Here is a 6,731-nt window from a genome sequence, read left to right as displayed (position 1 = left end):
GTCAAACCGAGCGTACTATCCAAACCTTAGAGGATATGCTTCGTTCATGCGTAATAGATTTTGGTGGCAACTGGGATTCACACTTGCCCTTGGTCGAATTCTCGTACAATAACAGTTATCACGCGAGTATTCAAATGGCACCTTTCGAAGCATTGTATGGTCGCAAGTGCCGTTCGCCTATTTGTTGGCACGAGATTGGTCAAGCCCAAATCACCAGTCCCGAGCTTATACAAGAGACGACGGACAAGATTTTACAGGTTCGAGACAACTTATTGAAAGCCATGAGCCGACAAAAGAGTTACGCTGACAAAGGACGCAAACCTATGGAATTCGAGATAGGTGACTTCGTGCTTCTCAAGGTATCCCCTTGGAAGGGCGTGGTTCGATTTGGCAAGAAAGGGAAACTCGCACCTCGCTACGTTGGTCCTTTCAAAATTCTCGAGAGGATTGGCGAGGTTGCGTATAGACTGGACCTGCCCGAAGAACTCAGCAATGTACACCCTGTCTTCCACGTGTCCAACTTAAAGAAATGTCTAGCTGACGAAGGACTCCACGTTCCTCTCGAAGACATGCAAGTCAACGAAACGCTTCACTTTGTGGAAAAACCGGTCGAGATCATGGACCAAGGAACCAAGCAATTGAGGCGCAGTCGAATTCCTATTGTCAAAGTTCGATGGGAAGGAAAACGTGGCGCTGAATTTACTTGGGAGCTCGAAAGCGAAATGAAATCGAAATATCCTCATCTTTTCCCTACATCTTCCTAAATTTCAGGACGAAATTTCCTAAAGGAGGGGAGACTGTAACGCCCGGCTATTTTGTACTTTCCCTTTATAGAAGGTTTTGTTCGTAATCTATTTTTGGAAACCTTGTATTCTTGTAATCATTTCCTTTCTTTGTAATCTTTATCAAATCGAGACTTGGATCATTAATGGAACTGGTATTTTGTTATGTATACGTTGTACGCACTCCAATTAAGCTCGTATGTCCAACTTCGGGAATCAATCTATGTTTGATCATTTCTCTTGGAAACTATGTGTGGACTTGCAATTTAACTAAACTTATGCTTTGAACGTGTTTTAAACAAGAACGACACTTGAATTGATACTTATATGCTCGATTATACTTGGTTTATATTCCTCATGCATAAACATACCTTAATCTATGAGTTTGTGACAAGAATGGCCCTTAAAACATCATAAATCATCAACTACACAACTATAGGGGCCAAAATTGTAAAAATGAAACTTATTTGCCAGAACCAGGTGGCGCGCGGCCCGCGTCCACTAGCCTGGATATCCCAGGCAGGCCGCGTGAAGCTCGTATCTGCAGAACCCTTGGACAGTCGCGACCAGCCACCATTTTGAGCGGGATTTTTGAGTTTAAACCGTGTTTTGGCTCTTGTAATCACCTCTAAACAACCCTAATCACCTCCCTATAAATACCCAAGCTCCTCCAAGCACTTGGACACTTTCACCACTCTCAAATCTCACCAAAAAGCTCTCCAATTCAAGCAAGAATCTGCATTTTCGGACAGATTCACACACTTGCACTAAACTTGGTATAACTTGCTCATTTCTTGATGAAAACACTTGATTCTTCTTCCTATTTGCTTGGTTAATCATGGAGTTTGATTCCTTGACTTCTCCATGGAGAAATCAGACCTGGAATTGCTCCGAAATTGACCAAAAACTTTCTGTTTTGTTACATCCTATGCAAACTTCATCCAACTTGTGTTTAACACAACTCAAGCCAATGTCCTAATGCTTACAACCCCTCTTATGGTTGGTTAAGCTTAAAAACATGGTTGAGACATCTAAATCAGGGGTTAAAACCTCATAAACTTTCTATTTTTAATTAGGGTTTTACCCACAAGTAGTGTTCAAGTATGAAACTTGATGAATGTGTGATGGTTGGACTAGCTTGGGCTATCCTTCATAAGAATCCACTCATTACTTGATGTTTTGCTATAGATTAGTTGTTGTTAATACTATAATACTTGTAGGTTCATGACCCTCCTTGTTGTTTGTAACAACAAGTGTAGTGGTGAACAATAGAGGTGCCTAAATGGAGACTTGTTCTTCCTACCTCATGTATGAACTCTATGACACAAAGAGGTGCCTAAATGGAGACATCAATCTCCTACCTCATGCTTGAATCATAAGACTTGTAATCTATATAATATCTAAGCTATCCTATATACATATATACCTAAGTAACTAAACTTGATGATAACTTAATAGTTACTTGTCAAGAATATGTTACATCATCTATGACCATGCTCTTGTTACGACTCTAATGGACCTTTGAATCCATGAAATCATACCAATTCTTTTGAGTTCTAATAGTGTCAAGAACAAGGGTTATGTGTACAAGATGATTATTTTTACTTATGTTATTTTCTATACAAATTAAACTCCGAATCTATAATCTTCCGTAAACGCCAAACTCACACACCTTGTTTGCCTCGTGTAGAAGGACAATGTGCTCCGAATTAATCCATCCACCAACTCACTCGCGGGATTTCAAGTAGGAAAGCTTGCAACCACCATGAGTATACTCGTATTCCCCTTTTTACTTTTACCACTTTTGGGGTGTAACATGTTTATCTATCAACAAACTTACACATGAACATTTTGCTTAAACACATGAACATTCCTATAACATGCTTGTATACGTGATGGCTTGATGCTTTAAACTTGGATTAATCTTATGTGTTGAATTTATCATTAACTTCGTACGAGCCAAACCGTGACATATGTAGCGCTATAGGATTAACGACCCGCCTCTTTATCTTCGGTTATGTCATGAGCATATTGCGTTTCCTTGGTTTGATATGTTAGACACATACCATGTTTAAATGTTTATCTTGAATCACATGCTTGCTATGAGGAATTGTTCACAACTTACCTTTTGCTATGTATGTATCAAACTTGTATACTCGCCTTTGCTTTTGCATTGAATTGTATTTTTAAACATGTTACAGGTTGATGATGACGATGCTATGAAATGAAGTAGCGTTGATGCCTAGATACACATATAGACGTATAGGTTTAATATGTTGTATCAATTTTGCTTATGTTGCTATGTATTACTTTTGGAACTTGTTGTCATTTGAGTTTATGTAATGTTGACTATTTGAAGTTATGGAATGAAATTGGGATTATTTAAATACTTGCCACAATTATTAGCGTTATGATGTCTCGAGCAATCTTCACACTTCGTCTCATCCCGATGTTTCCGCCATTGGTTGGGGTGTGACACGACATGTCGTCCTTATAGGAGAAAATGACATTTTTTTTATTTATATAAGAAAAAGCTATAGAGACGACGTGTCGTTGTTATTATAGAGCTTAAATATTTATTATTATTTTTTTAAACAAAACCTTAAAATGACATGTTGTCTCTATAGGTGAATATATATATATATATATATATATTTTTATTTTTTTGAAATAAAAACTATAGAGACGACATGTCGTCTCTATAGGGCTTAAAAATATTTTAATAAATGTTTTTTTATTTAGTAAATATTAATTTATTTTTTAATTATTTTTTATCATAGACTTGTAGAGAGGACATGTCCTATAGGGACGACTTTTGTGACTTATAGGGACGGGGTTATGGAGACAAATCTTATAGAGACGACATGTCCTCTCTACAGACCTTAAAAATTTCGTCTCTATAAGGTTAATTTCTTGTAGTGTGTCCCGACTCAATGCTTTTACACCAAGCCGATATTGAGACCATTCTGATTATATAGTGTAATTTGAAACATCTTCTATGATCGATCAACTCTATAGTCTATACGGTCATATTGCAACCTTGTACCCGGACCCTTAAGGTTTTATTATTATTATTTTTTTTGTCATTTCCATCCAAATCATTAACTTAGTGTAAATATATCGTTAACTCAGGGAAGATTTTGGTAATTCTCAAAGGTTACAGACGATTTTGACAATTCGCCCATTGTTAATTTTTTAATTTTATTATATTTAAATTAAAAAGCAATAAAAATAATTATAAATATATGATATATATACATGCATATGCACACATATTTATATTTATATACATACATACACATTTATATATACACACTTACTTTTTTTAAATTTTTTTACCTTTAAATAATAATAAATTAATTATAATATATATACATAGGAGAAGGTTTATTTGAGAAGAAATTTAATGTGAGAAGAAAAAGAAGAAAGTGCATATTAGTAAAATACTATTTCATTTATAACTCATATCATTAATTTTTCTCTCTTTAATTAATTAGTCAACTAATCATTAATTATCCTACATATAATCTATAAAACCTACACGTATCAAAATTTTTCTACATATAGGCTACACATTATAGAATTTTATCCTATACATTCGAAATTTATCCTACACACCTCGAAATATATCCTAAACAACTCTTAATTTATCCTACACAACTAGTAATTTATTCTACACTTTAAATTAAGTTGTTTTTTTTTTAATTTGGAAAAAGTATATATTTTGAAAAGAAATTACAAATTTAATTTAGTTAGTTATTAAAGGGGAAGAATACAACTTAATCATTTATGTAAGTTTACTAATATACCCTTATATTAAAATTAAATGGAAATATTAAATGAAGTAAAATGAAGCATACTTATTGGTTGAAACCTCTTCTTTTTTCTTCTTACAAAAAAATTCTTCTCATTTGAACCCTCCACTATATACATATACACACCATTTATATATATATATATATATATATATACACATACATACACCATACACACTTTCTCTTTTCTATCCTTCTATATTCTCCACCTCCTTCGCCACCATCGCCGCCGCCACCACCACCACCACTTCCGCCGGCACAACCACCTCGCCTATCTCGGCCCTCGTACCTCGTCTCTCCTCGTCGACCTGTCGTACCAAACATTAGTACCACCCGTCTCCCGCCATACCAATCATTATTAGTTTATTATTATCTTTTTATTTAAAGGTAAAAAAGAAATTTAAAAAAATAAGTGTGTATATATATAAATGTGTCTCTCTCTCTCTCTCTATATATATATATATATATATATATATTATATTAACAATTATTTTTATTGTTTTTTTGTTTAAAAATATAAAACAATAAAATTAAAAAAATTAAAAACAAAAGAATAAATGGGCAAATTGTTAAAATCGTCCTTAAGGTTTGGAAATTGACAAAATCGCCCCCAGTTAACAATACATTTTAATTAAATTAGTGATTTGAAAGAAAATAAAAAAAATGAAATCTCAGAAGTACACTTTAAGTGTTAGGATATGATAGGAAGTTTATTTGGGTAGGAAGACTAGGAAGTAATCTTGACCATCCGTTTATTTAATCAAGGGCTAAGATTAAATGAGTGAAATTGAAGGAAAAAAAGAAGGCGCGTGAGTTTATCTTGGGGCATTCTAGTCAATACAAGGCAATAGTTTATCTCTCCTACAATTCCCCCCATTTTTTAAACGTTAATAACTCTTTCATACGATATTATTTTTTTATAAAAATTGCACCAAAAAACGAGCGTTTTTTATCTTTAAAACGAGTATACTATTGCTATATTTTCGATTTTTTTTTGAAAACTCAGTTGCGTAAAACGCAATGGAAAAAAAACCTAAAAAATGACATTTTTCTAAAACGCAATGCACCAAAAACACAAAGAAATGTCTTATTTGTAAAACGCAATTGCCAGAAAACACAAAGAAATGTCTTATTTTTAAAACGCAATAGCCTAAAAACACAAAATAAATTATACTTTCTAAAATGCAATGGACGGAAAACACATAAAAATGTGTTTTACCTAAAACGCAATGCACCAAAAACACAAAGAAATGTCTTATTTCTAAAACGCAATGGCCAGAAAACACTTAAAATGTCTGTTTTCTAAAACGCAACGGATTGAAAACACATAAAAATATGTTTTACCTAAAACGCAATTCACAAAAAACACAAAAAATGTCTTATCTATAAAATGCAATTGCCAGAAAACACTTAAAAATGTCTCATTTCTAAAACGCAATGGCCTAAATAAAACAAAAGAAAGTATTCTCTCTAAAACGCAATGGACTGAAAACACCTAAAAAAGTATTTTTACCTAAAACGCAATGACTGAAAACACTTCAAAAATGTGTTTTTTTCTAAAATGCAATGGCTAGAAAACTCATAAAAATGTCTTAGTTCTAAAACGCAATAGCCTAAAAACACCAAAGAAAGTGTTCTCTCTCTAAAACGCATTAAACCAGGACAATAGTTTTGTCTGTGAATTGTCTGAACCAGGAAGTAGGAGATCAAAAGCTGTCTATGAATGCAGTTTTCCAGAGGCAATTTACAGAAAATTAAATTTTCTGATGCATTTTTATTAAAGCAATTTAATCGGAAAAAAAATTCGGCTCTGCCTCTTGGACCCCGCCAGGGGCTGCCGCCCCTTGGACCCTGCTACCAAGGGCGCTGGCCCCGGACCCCCGCCAAGACCGTAAAACGCAATGACTAAATCAAAAACCCAGATCGTAAAAATGAAATTAAAGAATTTCTTACATGGATGGAAGCCGATTTCTTCAACGATTGACGAAATTTGAATGATTGAAACACTTATCAGCGATCGAATCGCATGGATCGAGTGATTATCTTAAAAATAACCGGAAAAAACGAGATTTTGTATGAAATTAAATTGGGTTTCTTCAAAAAAGCTGAAGAACACGTTGATCGGGTGTTTGAA

This window comes from Helianthus annuus, chromosome 9 (assembly GCF_002127325.2).
Source record: "Helianthus annuus cultivar XRQ/B chromosome 9, HanXRQr2.0-SUNRISE, whole genome shotgun sequence".
In the NCBI taxonomy this organism is placed as follows: Eukaryota; Viridiplantae; Streptophyta; class Magnoliopsida; order Asterales; family Asteraceae; genus Helianthus; species Helianthus annuus.
This window is presented reverse-complemented; position numbering follows the sequence as displayed.